The 18,881-nt window shown below is 44.4% G+C and overlaps 1 pseudogene; it reads right to left on the bottom strand.

Annotated features, from left to right (window-relative positions):
* Positions 1–6,214: 6,214 nt before the first annotated feature.
* LOC139274173 (zinc finger protein 585A-like) overlaps positions 6,215–18,881 on the bottom strand; it is a 101,260-nt pseudogene continuing 88,593 nt past the window's right edge.

Raw genomic sequence — 18,881 nt, forward strand, 5'->3', positions numbered from 1 at the left:
TTGATCCAGTCTTTCTTGATAGGTCAGTCCCGCCATCCCGGGAATCAGTCTGGTGAACCTTCGCTGCACTCCCTCAATAGCAAGAATGTCCTTCCTCAGGTTAGGAGACCAAAACTGTACACAATACTCCAGGTGTGGCCTCACCAATGCCCTGTACAACTGTACCATTCAGATATTATTCTGCCTTCCTGTTTTTGCCACCAAAGTGGATAACCTCACATTTATCTACATTATACTGCATTTGCCATGCATTTTCCCACTCAGCTAACCTGTCCAAGTCACCCTGCAACCTCTTAGCATCCTCCTCACAGCTCACACTGCCACCCAGCTTAGTGTCATCTGCAAATTTGGAGGTATTACATTCAATTCCTTCGTCTAAATCATTAATGTATATTGTAAGTAGCTGGGGTCCCAGCACGGAACCTTGTGGTACCCTACTAGTCACTGCCTGCCATTCTGAAAAGGACCCGTTTATTCCTACACTTTGCTTCTTGTCTGCCAATCAGTTCTCTATCCACATCAATACATTACCCCCAATACCATGTGCTTTAATTTTGCACACTAATCTCTTGTGTGGGACCTTGTCAAAAGCCTTTTGAAAGTCCAAATACACCACATCCACTGGTTCTCCCTTGTCCACTCTACTAGTTATATCATCAAAAAATTCTAGAAAATTTGTCAAGCATGATTTCCCTTTCATAAATCCTTGCTGACTTGGACTGATTCTGTCACTGCTTTCCAAATGTGCTGCATTACATCTTTAATAATTGATTCCACATTTTCCCCACTACTAATGTCAGGCTAACTGGTTTATAATTCCCTGTTTTCTCTCTCCCTCCTTTGGGAGTGGGGTTACATTAGCTACCCTCCAATCCATAGGAACTGATCCAGAGTCTATAGAATGTTGGAAAATGACCACTATTTCATCCACTATTTCTAGGGCCACTTCCTTCAGTACTCTGGGATACAGACTATCAGGCTCTGGGGATTTATCGGCCTTCAACCCCATCAATTTCCCCAACACAATTTCCTGACTATTAAGGATTTCCTTCAGTTCCTCCTTCTCGCTAGACCCTCGGTCCCCTAGTATTTCTGGAAGGTTATTTGTGTCTTCCTTAGTGAAGACAGAACCAAAGTATTTGTTCAATTGGTCTGCCATTTCTTTGTTCCCCGTTATAAATTCCCCTGATTCTGACTGCAAAGGACGTACATTTGCCTTCACTAATCTTTTTCTCTTTACATATTTTTAGAAGCTTTTGCAGTCAGTTTTTATGTTCCCTGTACGCTTACTCTCATACTCTATCTTCCCCCTTCTAATTAAATCTTTGTCCTCCTCTGCTGAATTCTAAATTTCTCCCAGTCCCCAGGTTTGCTGCTTTTTCTGGCCAATTTATATGCCTCTTCCTTGGATTTAGCACTATCCCTAATTTCCCTGGTTAGCCACGGTTGAGCCACCTTCCCCGTTTTATTTTTATGCCAGACAGGAATGTACAATTGTTGAAGTTCATCCATGTGATCTAAAATGTCTTCCATTGCCTATCCACCTTCAACTCTTTGAGTATCATTCGCCAGTCTATCCTAGCCAATTCACGTCTCATACCATCAAAGCTACCTTTCTTTAAGTTCAAGACCCTAGTCTCTGAATTAACTGTGTCACTCTCCAACTTAATAAAGAATTCTACCATATTATTTTACAACCCTCTGAGAGAAGAAATTCTTCCTCAGCACAGTTTTAAATGGGTGGCCCCTTATTCTAAGATTATGCCCTCTAGTTCTATTCTTCCCTATCAGTGGAAACATCCTCTCTGCATCCACCTTGTCAAGCCCCCTCATAATCTTATATGTTTTAATAAGATCACCTCTCATTCTTCTGAATTCCAATGAGTAGAGGACCAACCTACTCAACCTTTCCTCATAAGTCAACCCCCTCATTTCCAAAATCAACCTTGTGAACCTTCTCTGAACTGCCTCCAAAGCAAGTATATCCTTTCGTAAATATGGAAACCAAAACTGCATGCAGTATTCCAGGTGTGGCCTCACCTATACCCTGTACAACTGTAGCTAGACTTCCCTACTTTGATACTCCATCCCCTTTGCAATAAAGGCCAAGATTCCATTGGCCTTCCTGATCACTTGCTGTACCTGCATACTAACCTTTTGTGTTTCATGCACAAGCACCCCCAGGTCCCGCTGTACTGCAGCACTTTGCAATTTTTCTCCATTTAAATAATAACTTGCTCTTTGATTTTTTTTCTTCCAAAGTACATGACCTCACGCTTTCCAACATTATACCCCATCTGCCAAACTTTTGCCCACTCACTTAGCCTATATATGTCCTTTTGCAGATTGTTTGTATCCTCTTCACACATTGCTTTTCCTCCCATCTTTGTATCACCATAAAACTTGGTTACATTACACTCGGTCCCTTCATCCAGGTCGTTAATATAGATTGTAAATAGTTGGTGTCCCAGAACTGATCCCTGCGGTATCCCACTAGTCACTGTTTGCCAACCCGAGAATGAACCATTTATCCTAACTCTCTGTTTTCTGTTAGTTAACCAATCCTCTATCCATGCTAATATATTACCCCCAACCCCATGAACTTTTATCTTGTGCAATAACCTTTTATGTGGCACCTTAACAAATGCCTTGTGGAAGTCCAAATACACCACTCACTTGGATCCATGCTTTGATATGGAACCTGTTAGGTATGGCCTCCTTGTCTCCCACCTTCAGCTTGTAGCTGATTTTTATACAGCCATGGCCACTTTGTCCAGACAAAGACAGACTGATATTTTTTGTTTTTGGCCTCCCTACAAGCTTTCTTTGTTCAGTACTTAGTGGAGGCCTTGAAACTGATGACCATTCTCGCTGTAAGGAAATCCTAATTTGATCAGCATGCTCTTTACTTTTAATATTAATGCCTCTGGCAGGTAGCAATGTGTTTAACTCTATCCTGATTATTTCAAAGTTGGTTTCTCTCTGGAGAATGTGTCATAGCCTTGATGGTTTAAAAATCTGTCTCACCTGAGCCACAGTAGCCATTTCATGTTGTGCTGTTGTCGATAACTGAGCACGTCTGAGACTCGTTTGTTCACACACACACACACACACACACGAGTATCTTAATATCATGCCATAACATCTGATCCAAGCCATTCTCGGGCTTTCAGGTGATCTTATCAAAAGATCGTAGGGTGTCTGCAGATCTTTGCTCATCTCCCTTTGCATGGTCCCGATGTCTCGGGTAATGGCCAAGCTATCAAATTCAGTTTCCTTATTGTTCAGTATAGGCAATGTGACAAACACCCCAAGAGAAAGCTTATCAATTTACCACACTTCTCTGACTTTCACAAGAATTTACATTAACATTAGATTGCACCCAGATGATTTATGCCAATTCACCAAATATCAATGATTTTTAAAAATTCCCATTTGATGGTGTAATTTTCCTGGTTTCATTTTATATCCTCACTCATGTCCTCTCATTCAATTTTATGGAGTGTTCACTGGGCCCCAGAGGAACTTTACTGTCTAATACAATATTATCATAATATGTTAAAATATAGATCAAACATTCCCACTTGCTCCAAGTTTCAACCCATTTTGTTTATTTAATTTTATTTAAACGAACCTCTTCTTGGACCTTTTATTCCCCAAAATATGCTAGAGAGCACGTCAGTCTGCAAGATGAAGGATGTTAGTTACCTTTAACACAACAACCTTCCCCCCCAAAACTTCTTCCTGAATACATAGTTTGGACGGAACCACATAGACTGGACCTTTTCAAAAATAAAACTTGATTATCCCCTTAAATTTCAGCTAAATTTCCCTTCCCATGTGCTTGACCAGCAACTCTTATCAATTTATATCATCAATTTTAATTTTACAAAAAATTATGCCCAGACTTTGTGATTTTACAAAGAAGACAAAAGTAACAATTACATTTGGATGCAAGCTATTTATCTTCCCCTTCGACCAATGTGTCTTGAAAAATAGGATTACATAGGAGAGGAAGCAGAGTTAACGTTTCGGGTCGATGACTCTTCGTCAGACCTGGAGAGTGTTCGGAAAGAACAGATTCTTAACAAGCACTGAAAGGGGGAGGGAGGGAAAGAACAAAAGGGAAGGTCTGTGATAGGTCCTACCACCAATCACATCTTCCCCTCCCCTCCCCTCTCAGCATTCCAAAGGGACCATTCCCCCGCGACACCCTGGTCCATTCCACAGTCACTCCTAGCACCCCTCCCCTTCCCACGGCACCTTTCAATGCAACCACAGGAGATGCAACACCTGCCCTTTTATCTCCTCCTTTTCCACTATCCAGGGTCCCAAACACTCCTTCCAGGTGAAACAGCGATTTACTTGTACTTCTTTCAATTTAGTATACTGTATTCACTGCTCACGATGTGGTCTCCTCTACAGCGTAGATTGGGTGACTGCTTTGTGGAGCACCTCTGTTCAGTCCGCAAGTGTGACCGAGCTTCCGGTCGCCTGTTACTTTAATTCTCCACTCCATTCCCACTCTGACCTCTCCATACTCGGTTCCTACACTGTTCCAATGAAGCTCAATGCAAACTCGAGGAACAGCACCTCATCTTTCGTTTAGGCACTTCACAGCCTTCGGGACTCAACATCGAGTTCAAAAATTTCAGAGCCAACCTTTGGCTCTCTTTCCGCGCACCCGCCCCCCCCCCGCCCCCCGCCCCCCCTCAGCCTGTTTCTTTTTTTCTCCTTGTCTCTAATGGTAGTTGGTCATTATCCTGCCATTCACACCCTATCTTGACTCATGTTTTTCTAACTCCTGGCATTGCCATTTGAATTTGGGCCATCATCCATTCTGTTTCTCTAATCTCTCCTGTCTTCCAACCTATCACAGACCTTCCCTTTTTTCTTTCTTCCCCTCCTCCTTTCAGCGCTTGTTAAGAAACTGTTCTTTCCAAACACTCTCCAGTTCTGATGAAGGGTCATCGACCTGAGACTCTGCTTTCTCTCCACAGATGCTGCCTGACCTGCTGAGATAGCCAGCATTTTGTTTTTATTCCAGATTTCAGCATCTGCAGTATTTTACTTTAGGATTACGTAGGATATACGGCACAGAAACATACCATTCGGCCCAACCAGTTCATGCCGGCATTTACACTCCACTCGAGCCTCCTCCTGTCTTTCCTCATCTAACTCTATCAGCACAATCCTCTATTCCCTGTTCCCTCATATGCTTGTCTAGCCTCCCCTTAAATGCATCTATACTATTCGCTTCAACCACTCCCTGTGGTAGTGAATTCCACATTCTCACTACTCTCTGGGTAAAGAAGTTTCTTCTGAATTCCCTATTTGATTTCTTGGTGATTATCTTATATTTATGGCCTCTAATTATGCTCTTTCCCATAAGTGGAAACACTCTCTCTGTATTTAGTCTATCAAAATCATTCATAATGTTAAAGCCCTCTATTAGGTCACCACTCAGCCTTCTTTTTTCAAGAGAAAAGAGACCCAGCTTGCCTATCCTTTCCTGATAGGTATACACTCTCATTTCTGGTATCATACTTGTAAATCTTCTTTGCACCCTCTGTGTTCTAACCAAGGTTTGATGTAAGCTTAGCATAACTTCACTACTTTTCCATTCTATAACAATTCAATTTTATAATAATTTATCCCAATAATTGGGCATTGCCCAATATGGTAGTCTCTGGATACGGCATAGTCCAGAGACACAAGTCTACATTTTCTTCAACATACATCAACAACGTTAGAAGCACATAAAAACACTGTGGCCTTCCTGTGGCAAGCACAAACCACTGGTCTTTAGTCTTTTCTTATCCTAATGTAATATTTTGAATCTAAACATTCTATGATGAAAAAATCCAAGTTCCCTCACCGCTCTCATCTTCCATTCACTTCAATTGACAGATTGTACCAGTAAGGATTTGGAAGATATTTACAACAGATTCTAGATGTTCTTAGAGTTGGGATCATTCTCTATTTTGCCTATTCGAGGAGTTAGATAACAGACTTTCTCCTGTGCAGATAGGACTGGGTTTTGTGATCCTAGGCTTGTTACTGAGACCTTCCCTGGATACCAAGGCTAGGAGCGGCACACTGGAAGGTATGGGGAGCTGGAACTTGTACATAAGAGTAACCAAAGGTATGAGAACTGAAATAATCTAGTTAGGAAGGAGAAAAGGCCCCAAAATGGAGCAGTTGGTAATAGGACAACAATTTGTCTCCTCTCATCATGGAGACATCAAATATCAACAGACTGTTATTTGAAATATCAAAATATTAAACTCCAGCCCAGTTACAGGGGTTATTAATATCAGCAGAAACAAAATCCACTGTCAGAATGAAGATGATTCAGTCGGGATGAGATTAACAGCAGCAATAACAGCAGAATGTAACCCTTGCAATCACTTGTGAACTTGTTGGTGTCTCAGCAGGTAGGGTGACTGAGCAAATCCCTTTCCACACTTAGAGCAGGTAAATAACTTCTCCCCAGTCTGAATTCACTGGTGAATCAGCAGGTTGGATAACTGAGTGAATAACTTCCCACACTCAGAGCAGGTGAACAGCCTCTCCCGGTGTGAACTCACTGATGTTTCAGCAGGTGGGATGATTGAGTGAATCCCTTCTCACACACGGAGCATATGAACGGCCTCTCCCCAGTGTGCACTCGCTGGTATTTCTGCAGGTCAGATGACTGAGTGAATCCCTTCCCACACTCAGCAAGTGAACGGTCTCTCCCCAGTGTGAACTCGCTGGTGATTTAGAAGGTGGGATGAAGAAATGAATCCCTTCCCACACTCAAAGCAGGTGAACGGCCTCTCCCCAGTGTGAACTCGCTGGTGTATCAGCAGATTGGATGATTTAGTGAATTCCTTCCCACACTCAGAGCAGGTGAATGGCCTCTCTCCAGTGTGAACTCGCTGGTGTGTCAACAGGGTGGATGAACAAGTGAATCCCTTCCCACACTCAGCACAGGTGAATGGCCTCTTCCCAGTGTGAACTCACTCGTGTATCAGCAGGTTGGATGAACAAGTGAATCCCTTCCCACACTCAGCAAGTGAACGGTCTCTCCCCAGTGTGAACTCGCTGGTGATTTAGAAGGTGGGATGAAGAAATGAATCCCTTCCCACACTCAAAGCAGGTGAACGGCCTCTCCCCAGTGTGAACTCGCTGGTGTATCAGCAGATTGGATGATTTAGTGAATTCCTTCCCACACTCAGAGCAGGTGAATGGCCTCTCTCCAGTGTGAACTCGCTGGTGTGTCAACAGGGTGGATGAACAAGTGAATCCCTTCCCACACTCAGCACAGGTGAATGGCCTCTTCCCAGTGTGAACTCACTCGTGTATCAGCAGGTTGGATGAACAAGTGAATCCCTTCCCACACTCAGAGCAGGTGAACGGCCACTCCCCAGTGTGAATGCGCTGATGAATTTCCAGTTCAGATGGGTAACTGAATCCTTTCCCACAGTCTTCACATTTCCACGGATTCTCCATGGTGCGGGTGTCCTTGTGTCCCTCCAGGTTGGACGATCAGTTGAAGCCTCGTCCACACACAGAACACATGTATGGTTTCTCCCCGCTGTGAATGGTGTGATGTTTTTCAGGCTGTGTAACTGGTTAAAGCTCTTTTCAGTCAGTGCACTGGAACACTCTCAGTCGGGCATGTGCGTAGCAATGCTTTTCCAGTCACAATGATGTTTGAAATCTTTTCCCACAGACAGAACAAACAATTCTCCTTCCACAGTCAAAGGCCGATGAAATTCAGGTCCTGAGGAATCGAGAGAATCTGTCAGATCTTGACGTGATGTTTTGTTTGAGTTTCCCGTCTGTAAATCTTCCCTTCTAATACCTTGTAAAAGGAGATGACAAAACTCATCACTGTAAGTAAAGGACAGAAATTCAGAACAGACCATTCTAATTTCTATGTATCATTCTTTCCTGTTTCTCTAAACCTGTAAATCACCATCCCACACATTGCCCCTCCGCCCTGTGCTGAAATCCAAACACATCGCACAGCTCAAGACTGTTTATCCTGCACCAAGTCTGGTTGGGTTCAGTGCTACAATCACTGGTTCCCCTAACTCTCCACCCCTGAAGATGCTGACTCTGGCTGGGTTCCGTTCTACACTCACTGGTTCCCCTCACTGTCCACCCCTGAAATTGCTGACTCTGGCTGGGTGCAGTTCTACACTCACTGGTTCCCCTCCCTCTCTCCCCTGGAAATGCTTACTGTGGCTGGGTTCAATTCTGCACTCACTGGTTTCCCTCTCCTCCCGTGAAGGTGCTGACTCTGGCTGGGTTCATTTCCACATTCACTGGTCCCCCCCACCCCCGGAGATGCTGACTTTGGCTGGGTTCAATTCTGCACTAACTGAATCCCCTCCCTCTCCTCCCGTGAAGGTATTGACTCTGGCTGGGTTCAGTTCTACAATCACTGGTTCCCCTAACTCTCCACCCCTGAAGATGCTGACTCTGGCTGGGTTCAGTTCTACACTCACTGGTTCCCCTCACTGTCCACCCCTGAAATTACACTAAGCAACTAGAAGAGAAGTGGCAGTGAAGTAACTGGAAGAGAAGTGGCAGTGAATTTCAGTTCTATACTCACTGGTTTCCTTCTCTTTCCTCCCCGAACGGTGGCTCGGTTCAGTTCCACATTCACTGGGACGCTGAAGCCCTGCCTACTAATGGTCCCTGTACAAACATGGCCGCATATGCGCTCTGCTACTCAGTGCATCACGATGGTGGTGCAGAAACCTTCCGCTGTGCTTTACAAAGCTGGCGGCCGTCAGCCTGGGCCTGTCACCAGGAATAAATCCCCGGAGCTGCTAACGCGGGACCTGGAAGTTCTTCGTCAGGGTTTGCGGCCTATACCAGGTCTTCATGAAGCATACCCGCCGTGTGAGCTACTCACCTGCGTCTCCGGCTCTTCCCGTTTCCATTCTTCGTCCGGCTCTGATCAAAGTGACACTGTGCATGCTCCAAAAACCACCTGGTCCTGTGCCTGTGCAGTGCGAATAGGGTACATTCTCCCCCGCGGGCTATGCTGGGTCACAGTCCCGCCATTGAAAACCCCAGTTAGTGAATGGGGATTGATTTTCTGTGATCTGATTGAGTGAAAACTAATAAATCATACACAAAAAACCCCAAATGAACGGGCACTCTGCCACGGGTCAGTTCTGGATGTGATTAATAACCCCTACAGCCACTAGCGTCTCAGCAGGTGGGGTGAATTTATTTCCATACAGTGGGTATTGAAACAGCTTCTCTCCAGTATCAGTGCGGTGATCGTGCATCAGCTGCTTTGAACTTTGAAAGTTTTTCTCACATTTAAAGCAAATGTTCTCAATGTGGATAATCTGGAGTGTAAACAGTTGGGACAACGGAGTGACTACCTTTCCACATGTGAAATATCTAAACGGTCTCTTCCCGGTGTGACTCTGTTGGTGTGTCAGTAAATGGGTGTAGTCGATTTCATCGTTTTCCACGTACAGAGCAGTGAATGGATTCTGCCCATTATGAACATGCCAGAGTGTCATTTGGTGAGATGAGCGAGTGAATCTCTTTCCACATTCAGCTGATAAACGGCCTCTCCCTGATATGTTATCACCTCAGACGGGCAACCGAATCCGGATCCAGTCCCCACATTTACACTATTGATTCTTCAGGTTGAATCTGTCAAATTTTGACGTAATGTTTGTTTTGAGCTTCCCTGCTGCAGATCCTCCCCTTCTAATACCCTGGAAATGGTGGTTACAAAAGTTGTTACTTTAAATACAGGATAGAAATTCAGAACAGACAATTCTGGATTCTATAAAACATTATTTCCCCTCCTGTCCCTGATGTCTTTTCTGTGGGAAATGTAGAGGTGTGAAAAAAGGCAGCAGATCGGACTCAGGCCAGAACGAAGATTCCTTGAATGAACAATTCATAAGGTTGTTTTGCGCTTTACCTGTATGAGGTTAAAAAACAACAAATGAAAAAGGAGGCATCTAGTGACACGGGCGTTGTTAATAGTGGTTTGTAATTCTAATCACTATCTCATAAGCCTAACATTGTAACCCGAACCCCAGCTTCTGACACCAGCCCCAAAACCCATCCTTAACCCCAGCCACTAAACACTAATCCTATCCCCAACCAAAGATTATTGACAGGGCTCAATTGAGCCAAAGACCTGATAAAGGAAATGTTTGAACCAATTATCATGTTTAAAGAAATAGTGCAATGTATGTTAGTAACAAGAGATTAAACCAACGAAACCATCAAAATTAGTAATGAGAATGACAAATATCATACATTTCAAAGGCAATTACATGCAATATGTGTGGAGAACTTTTACAAATCCGGATACAAAAAGTGTTAAATGATACAGATAATAACAGATTTCAAATCTGATACAAGAAGGTACTATAAAGGGGTAGTTCAAAGTAATTTCAGATGAGTGTAAAGTGAGACATAACAGTTCAGACTATGTCTCCTACAAGCCGTGTTCTCAAACAGAACAGGCTTGGGATTTGATATGGTTGAAGGCGAACGAGAGGAGAACTGAAATAATCTAGAGTAAGAAAAGGCCCAAAATGTAACAGTTGGTAACAGAACATCAATTAGTCTCCTCTTATCATGGAGAAATCAAATATTAAACGCACTATGTATTTGGAACACATTCAACATTTATACAGAATATTAATCACCAGTCCAGTTATTGGGGTTATTAAGATCAGTAGAAACAAACCATAACTGCCAGAATGAACATGGTTCAGTGCTCAGTGCAATCACAGTAAATCCTGTTCAATTCACTAATGTGGTCTTTCAATGGCGGGGTTTTTAACCCAGCAAAATCCTGAGGGACGGGATAAATCTTCACTTAGAAAGACACGGATTAATCAAGGACAGTCAGCATGGATTTGTTAAGGGGAAGTCGTGTCTGACTAGCTTGATTGAATTTTTTGAGGAGGTCACCAGGAGTGCCGATGAAGGTAAAGCGTATGATATAGTGTATATGGATTTTAGCAAAGCTTTTAAAAAGGTCCCACATGGCAGACTGGTCACAACAGTAAAAGCCCATGGAATCCAGGGCAAAGTGGCAAATTGGATCCAAAATTGGCTCAGAGGCAGGGAGCAAAGGGTAATGGTTGATGGATGTTTTTGCGACTGGAAGGATGTTTCTAGTGGGGTTCTGCAGGGCTCAGTACTAGGATCCTTGCTTTTTGTGATCTTCATCAATGATCTAGACTTGAATATAGGGGGTATGATTAAGAAGTTTGCAGATGACACTAAAATCGGCTGTGTGGTTGATAATGAAGAAGAAAGCTGTGGACAGCAAGAAGATATCAATCAACTGGGCAGGTGGGCAGAACAGTGGCAAATGGAATTTAATCCAGAGAAGTGTGAGGTAACGCATTTGGGGAGGGCTAACAAGGAAAGGGAATATACATCAAATGGTAGGATACTGAGAAGTGTCGAGGAACAAAGGGACCTTGGAATTGTACAAAACATTGGTATTAGAGATTCATAAATAAATATTAAATTTTTAGTCATTGACCAAATTAATCTTACCCATGATTATCTGTGGGCATTGGAATGTTAGGCGCTTCTTGAATGTATGCAGAACTCAGTTTTAACTAGGTTCAAATAACAAACTAACACAAGCTGAGAGCCAAGGTCACATTATTATAATAACAAAGTATTAATTGGAGTCAGCTTCATCAAAGCTAACAGTTTGAATACAGGAGCATAAATAAGACAGGTTCTGAGGAGATGAACGAATTTATAAACAAGATAACATGGACAAGCAGGCATTGATGAGGAAATTACTGGAGACAGGAGTGGCCACATGCTAGCTCTGGTTTTGAATGCCAATGGTATTTTGACCACGAGAACCAATTAAACAAGGTGATTTTGTTGAAGACCATATATAGACACTGGCCCAATTAACTTTTGATAAGAAATTGGTTAAAACATCGATACGCAAAGAATGCCTGAGCACAGCTCCATGTTCCCCTCCAAGTCACACACCATCCTGATTTGGAAGCATATCGCCATTCCTTCATTGTTGCTGGGTCAAAATCCTGGAACTCCCTCCCTAACAGCACTGTGGGAGTACAATCACCACACAGACTGCTGCGGTTCAAGAAGGTGGCTCACCACCATCTTCTCAAGGGCAATTAGTGATCGGCAATAAATGCTGACCTTGCCAGCGACGCCCACATCCCGTGAACAAATAAAAAAACAGGAGAAAGCCATGCATCCCCTGAGCCTGACACATAGGAAGAGGAGCACGCCAATCAGCTCCTCGAAGCAGTGTTATGGGAACAGGAGTCAGCCATTCAGCCACTCCCATGTGCCACACAGGAAGAAACCAAGACCATTCAGCCCATCGAGCTTGTAACATGAGATCAGCAGTAGCTCATTCAGCCTATTGACCCTGTTTGATAGGGACAGGATGATGCCTTTAGCCCCTCGAACCAGGTACAAGAAACACAAGAAATAGGAGCAAGAGTAGGCTACTTGGCCCCTCGAGCCTGCTCCACCATTTAATAAGATCATGGCTGATCTGATCATGGACTCAGCTCCACTTCCCTGCCCGCTCCCCATATCCCTTTCTTCCCTTATCGCTATAATATCTGTCAATCTCCACCTTAAATTTATTCAATGGCCCAGCCTCCACAGCTCTCTGGGGCAGAGAATTCCACAGATTTACAACCCTCTGAGAGAAAAAATTTCTCCTCATCTCAGATTTAAATGGGCAGCCCCTTATTCTAAGACTATGTCCCCTAGTTTTAGTTTCCCTTATGTGGGAAGATCCTCTCTGCACCCACCTTGTCGAGCCCCCTCATTATCTTATGTTTCAATAAGATCACTTCTCATTCTTCTGAACTCCAATGTGTATAGTCTCAACCTACTCAACCTATCCTGATAAGTCAAACCTTCATCTCCGGAATCAACCTAGTGAACCTTCTCTGAACAGCTTCCAATGCAAGTATATCCTTCCTTAAATACGGAGGCCAAAACTGTACGCAATACTCCAGGTGTGGCCTCACCAATACCCTGTACAGTTGTAGCAGGACTTCTCTGCTTTTATTCCCTTGCAATAAAGGCCAACATTCCATTTGCCTCCCTGATTACTTGCTGTACCATCAAACTAACGTTTTGTGTTTCATGCACAAGGACCCCCAGGTCTCTCTGTACTGCAGCACTTTGCAATTTTCTCCATTTAAATTATAATTTGCTTTTCTATTATTTCTGCCAAAGTGGATAACCTCACATGTTCTCATGTTATACTCCATCTGCCAAATTTTTGCCCAATCACTTAGCCTGTCTATATCCCTTTACAAATTTTTTGTGTCCTCCTCACAATTTGCTTTCCCACCCATCTTTTTATCATCAGCAAACTTGGCTACATTATACTCGGTCCCTTCATCAAAGTTATTAATATAGATTGTAAAATAGTTGAGGACTCAGCACCGATCCCTGCGGCACCCCACTTGTCACTGCTTGCCAACCAGAAAATGACCCATTTATCCCGATTCTGTTTTCTGATAGTTAACCAATCGTCTATCAATGCGAATATATTACCCCCAACCCTGTGAGCTTTTTTCTTGTGCAGTAAACTTTTATGTGGCACCTTATCGAATGCCTTCTGGAAATCCAAATACATCACATCCACTGGTTTCCCCTTATCCACCCTGCTCGTTACATCCTCAAAGAACTCCAGCAAATTTATCAAACATGATTTCCCTTTCATAAAACCATGCTGACTCTGCTTGATTGAATTATACTTTTCCAAATGTCCCGCTACTGCTTCCTTAATAATGGACTCCAGCATTTTCCCAACGACGGATGTTAGGCTAACTGGTCTATAGTTTCCTGCTTTTTTTCTGCCTCCTTTTTTAAATAGAGGCGTTACATTTGCAGTTTTCCAATCTGCTGGGACTGCGGCAGAATCCATGGAATTTTGGTAGATTACAACCAATACATCCACTATCTCTGCAGCCACTTCTCTAAAGACCCTAGCATGTAAGGCATCAGGTCCAAGGGACTTGTTAGCCTTTAGTCACTGATTATATCTCTGTCTTTCTCCCTTTCTCATTGACTCACTCTCTCTCTCATTGTCTCCGTCTCTCATTGACTGCCTGTCTCTCTCACATTGTCTCTGTCTCTCTCTCTCTGTCTCTTTGTCTCGCTCTCTCTGTCTCACTCTCTCTCTCACTCTCTCTCTCTCTCTTTCTCTGTCTTGCTCTCTCTGTCTCGCTCTCTCTCTCTGTCTGTCTCCCTCTCTCTCTCTCTGTCTGTCTCGCTCTCTCTGTCTGTCTGTCTGTCTCTCTCTCTCTCTCTGTCTCGCTCTCTCTGTCTCGTTTCCTCTCTGTCTCGCTTTCTCTATGTCTCGCTCTCTCCCATCCTTGCTCCAACACTCATCCTTTATCCTGTCTGCGATGCAGCTGAAGAAGATGTTTCAGGGACAATGTTCGAACAAGGAGTTTGATTTGAAACCGGAGGATGTTGACTGCTCGGATGTGGGCTCTCCGCCAGAATGAAAGTGACCGAGCGTGTCAGCCAGTGCCCGTGATCCCGTCTCCATGTGTGTGACAGTCTCGCACAATTCTGGCTCTGCCTGACCGTCGCCTTGTTTAACCCAAGAAAACGCTCAGCAAAGGGTTAATCTCCAACTAGACGTGTGCTATTCTTGTATCGCGATTGATTCCTCTTCACACTGCAAGGGCGTGGGAGCTTTGAGCATTTGCTGTGGGAAATACCATCACATTTTTAAGTAGTGACCACTGGATTGCTGAACTGAGACTGACCATCTAGCTCTGGCCTGTTTCAACATGAGGTGACCTCCTGCTCAATGAGGGAATATCAGGAAAGACCTACCATTGTGCAGAGGCTTCTGAGCTTCAGGGAGCTATCAGCGCTGATAATGGGTGCAAGGGCAACAGATAGTCCTGGCAAAAGGAGAACCTCTGGGTAGATATCATCATTTTAATTAGGGTTTCTCTAGAGTGGGAAGAATTAGTTGGATAAGACGATGATGTAAAGGAGTTATACCGAGCTCATGAGCCCAGTGTAAATAAGTAAGGGCACCAGCTTTATTAACCAAAGTTGGTAAGGGGCGGGTCCAGTGAGATTCTCCTGATATGGAGTTTTATTCCGGAGGAAGTGGAAAGCCAAAGGTGGAGACCTGCAGAGGTGAGCACAACATGGTCAGGACAGTTGTAGCTTCCAGTGATGGACATTTGGACAAGGAAACCTGCAGCTTAGAAAGTGGCAGATGAGAACGAGGATTTGGATTACAAGGGTTTGTAGGGTCTGAATACTGAGCCCAGAACTGTAATGCCTTTGAGCTCCTGACCATTGGGTGTGTTTGTAAGCCCCATTTTTTGAGTGTATTTTGAAGAGCTACTGCATGATCTGTACGCTCAATAAATCATCAAATGCTTAACCTGAACGTTTCAAGAAGCTTATTGATCTTGGAGGAATGGCTAGATCACCTGATCAGGAAAAGTCGATGTTTTTCCGGTAAGGAATGCTCGCTGTCAAATGATTGGATCCCTGGGAGTATGTCAGTATTAAAAGGTGGTCCCCGAAAGTGTGTCAATATTTACAGGGGATCCCCGAGAGTGCGTCAGACTGATAAATCCCCAGGGCCTGATAGTCTGCATCCCAGAGTATTTAAAGAAGTGGCCCTAGAAATAGTGGATGCATTGGTGGTCATTTTCAACATTCTATAGACTCTGGAGCAGTTCCAATGGATTGGAGGGTAGCTAATGTAACCCCACTTTTTAAAAAAGGAGGGAGAGAAAACAGGGAACTTTAGACCGGTTAGCATGACATCGGTGGCGGGGAAAATTGTTGGAATCAATCATTAAAGATGTAATAGCAGCGCATTTGGAAAGTAGTGACAGGATCGGTCCAAGTCAGCATGGATTTATGAAAGGGAATATATCTAATGAACTGGCCTCAACAACATTCCGTGGTAGAGAATTCCACAGGTTCACAATTCTCTGAGTGAAGAAGTTTCTCCTCACCTTGGTCCGAAATGGCTTATCCCTTATCCTTAGACTGTGACCTCTGGTTCTGGACTTCCCCAACATTGGGAATATTCTTCCTGCAACTAACATGTCCAATCCCATCAGAATGTTATAAGTTTCTATGAGATCCCCTCTCATTCTTCTAAATTCCAGTGAATATAAGCCTAGTCAATCCAGACTTTCTTCTATGTCAGTCCTGCCATCCCGGGAATCAGTCTGGTGAACCTTCGCTGCACTCCCTCAATAGCAAGAATGTCCTTCCTCAGATTAGGAGACCAAAACTGCACACAATACTCAAGGTGTGGTCTCACCAAGGCCCTGTACAACTGCAGTAAGACCTCCTAGCTCCTATACTCAAATCCCCTCGCTATGAAGGTCAGTATGCCATTTTCCTTCTTTACTGCCTGCTGCACCTGCATGCCTACCTTCAATGATTGATGTACCATGACACCCAGATCTCATTGCACCTCCCCTTTTACTAATCTGTCACCATTACGATAATAATCTGCCTTCCTGTTTTTGCAACCAAAGTGGATAACCTCACAATCTACGTTATACTGCATCTGCCATGCATTTGCCCATTCACCTAACCTGTCCAAGTCCCCCTGCAGCCTCATAGCATCCTCCTCGAAGCCCTCAGTGCCACCCAGCTTAGTGACATCTGCAAACCTGGAGATATTACATTCAATTCCTTTGTCTAAATCTTTAATGTATATTGTAAATAGCTGGGGTCCCAGCACTGAACCCTGTGGCACCCCACTAGTCACTGTCTGCCATTCTGAAAAGGACCCATTTATTCCTACTCTTTGCTTCCTGTCTGCCAACCAGTTCTCTATCCACATCAATACATTACCCCCAATACCATGTGCCTTAATTTTGCATACTAATCTGTTGTGTGGGAACTTGTCAAAAGCCTTTTGAAAGTCCAAATACACCACATCCACTGGTTCTCCCTTGTCCACTTTACTAGTTACATCCTCAAAAAATTCTAGAAGATTTGTCAAGCATGATTTCCTTTTCATAAATCCATGCTGACTTGGACCAATACAGGGGATCCCCAAGGAATGTATCAGTGTCTACAAGGGGTGTCCCAGGGAGTTTGTCTGTATTTACAGGGGATCCCCGGGAGTGTGTCGGTTTTTAGTGGGAGTTCCCGGCAGTGTGTCAGTGTTTACAGCGAGAACCCAGGAGTGGGTCAGTAATAACAGGGGATCCAAGTGAGTGAGCCCATATTTACAAGGACCGCCAATCGTGTGTCTGTATTTACAGGGGTTCCCTGGGAGTGTGTCAGTGTTTACAAGGGGTCCCCGGGGAGTGTGTCAGTGTTTACAGGAGGTCCCCACAAGTGTGTCTGTATAAACAGGGGGTCCATGGGAGTGTCTGTGTTTACACGAGGTCCCAAGGGGTATGTCGGTATTTTCAGTGGGTCCCTGGGAATGTGCCAGTTTTTGCAGGGTGTCCCCGGGGAGTGTGTAAGTATCACAGGGAGTCCCCGGGAGTGTGTCAGTATTTCCAGGGAGTTCCTGTGGAGTGTGTTGGTCTTTACAGGGAGTCCCTGGGGAGTGTGTCGGTATTTACTTACTTGGTGACTGAGGTGAACTCACCCCAGATGTTGGGGGAACCCTCTACTGGCTGTGAGCCTGGGCTGGGCACAAGGAAACGGGAGTGACATCGAGCCTGATATCTGTAAAAGATCAGATAGAGACTGGTGTCACAGAGGAGTCAGCAATAAATGTCTTCCTTCAACTAACTCCCGGTGTTCTCCAATAATGCTCCAAGATCTCTTTATCGAGACAATGACCCCCACACTGAGATGTAAGGTTTTGCTGATGAGCTATTCGGCTGTGAGGGGCTTCACAACCAACCCTAAACACTGCCTCTCCCGCGTGCAGGCTCTATGCAAATGGTCCATTCACGCTTACCCCCTCAAGGGTCATAGAATCATAGAAATTTACAACATAGAAGGAATTCATTTTGCTACATCGTGTCCACGCAGGCCGACAAAGAGCTATTCAGCTAAATGTCATTTTTCAACTCTTGGTCCGTAGCCCTGTAGGTTACGGGACTTCAAGTGCACATCCATTCATTTTTTAAATGTGGTGAGGGTTTCTGCCTCTACCACCCTTTCAGGCAGTGAGTTCCAGACCCCCTCCACCTGCTGGTTGAAGAAATTTCCCTGCAAATCCCCTCTAACCCTCATACCAATTACTGTAAATCTATGCCGAATGGTTGTTGACCCCTCTGCTAAGGGAAATAGCTCCATCCTATTCACTCTATCGAGGCCCCTCTTAATTTTATACACCGCAGAAAAGTCTCCCCTCAGCCTCCTTTGTTACAAAGAAAGCAAACCCAGCCTATCCAATCATTCCTCATAGCTAAAATTCTCCAGTCCAGGCAACGTCCGCTTAAATCTCCTCTGTACCCTCTCCAGTGCAATCACATCTTTCCTGTAATGTGGTGACCAGAACTGATCGCAGTATTCTAGCTGTGGCTTAACTAGTGTTTTACACAGTTCAAGCATAACCTCCCTGCTCTTGAATTATTCGACCGTTGGATAGCGAGTAGGAGCTGCGATCCTGGCTGATTTTCAAACCCCTGCCCCCCAGCGCAGGGATATCAAGCTCCAATCATGTCCCTATTCCTGCATACTAGCCAAGATCAGGTTAATTCAGCACTGGGTCGGGGATGGAGGCTGGGCCTTCCCTGCGAGCGCTGTGTGGACAGGTTCCAGGCGTACCCTCTCCTTCCCCTCCGCCAGTACGTGCGTTGCTGTCTTGCTGGGCTGAGGGGGCGGGGTCAGGGTGACCCGAGCGGGCAAACCTTTGTTTGGTCAGGGGTGGTGACCTTTCTGCC

This window comes from Pristiophorus japonicus, chromosome 9, assembly GCF_044704955.1.
Source record: "Pristiophorus japonicus isolate sPriJap1 chromosome 9, sPriJap1.hap1, whole genome shotgun sequence".
NCBI classification, from domain to species: Eukaryota; Metazoa; Chordata; class Chondrichthyes; family Pristiophoridae; genus Pristiophorus; species Pristiophorus japonicus.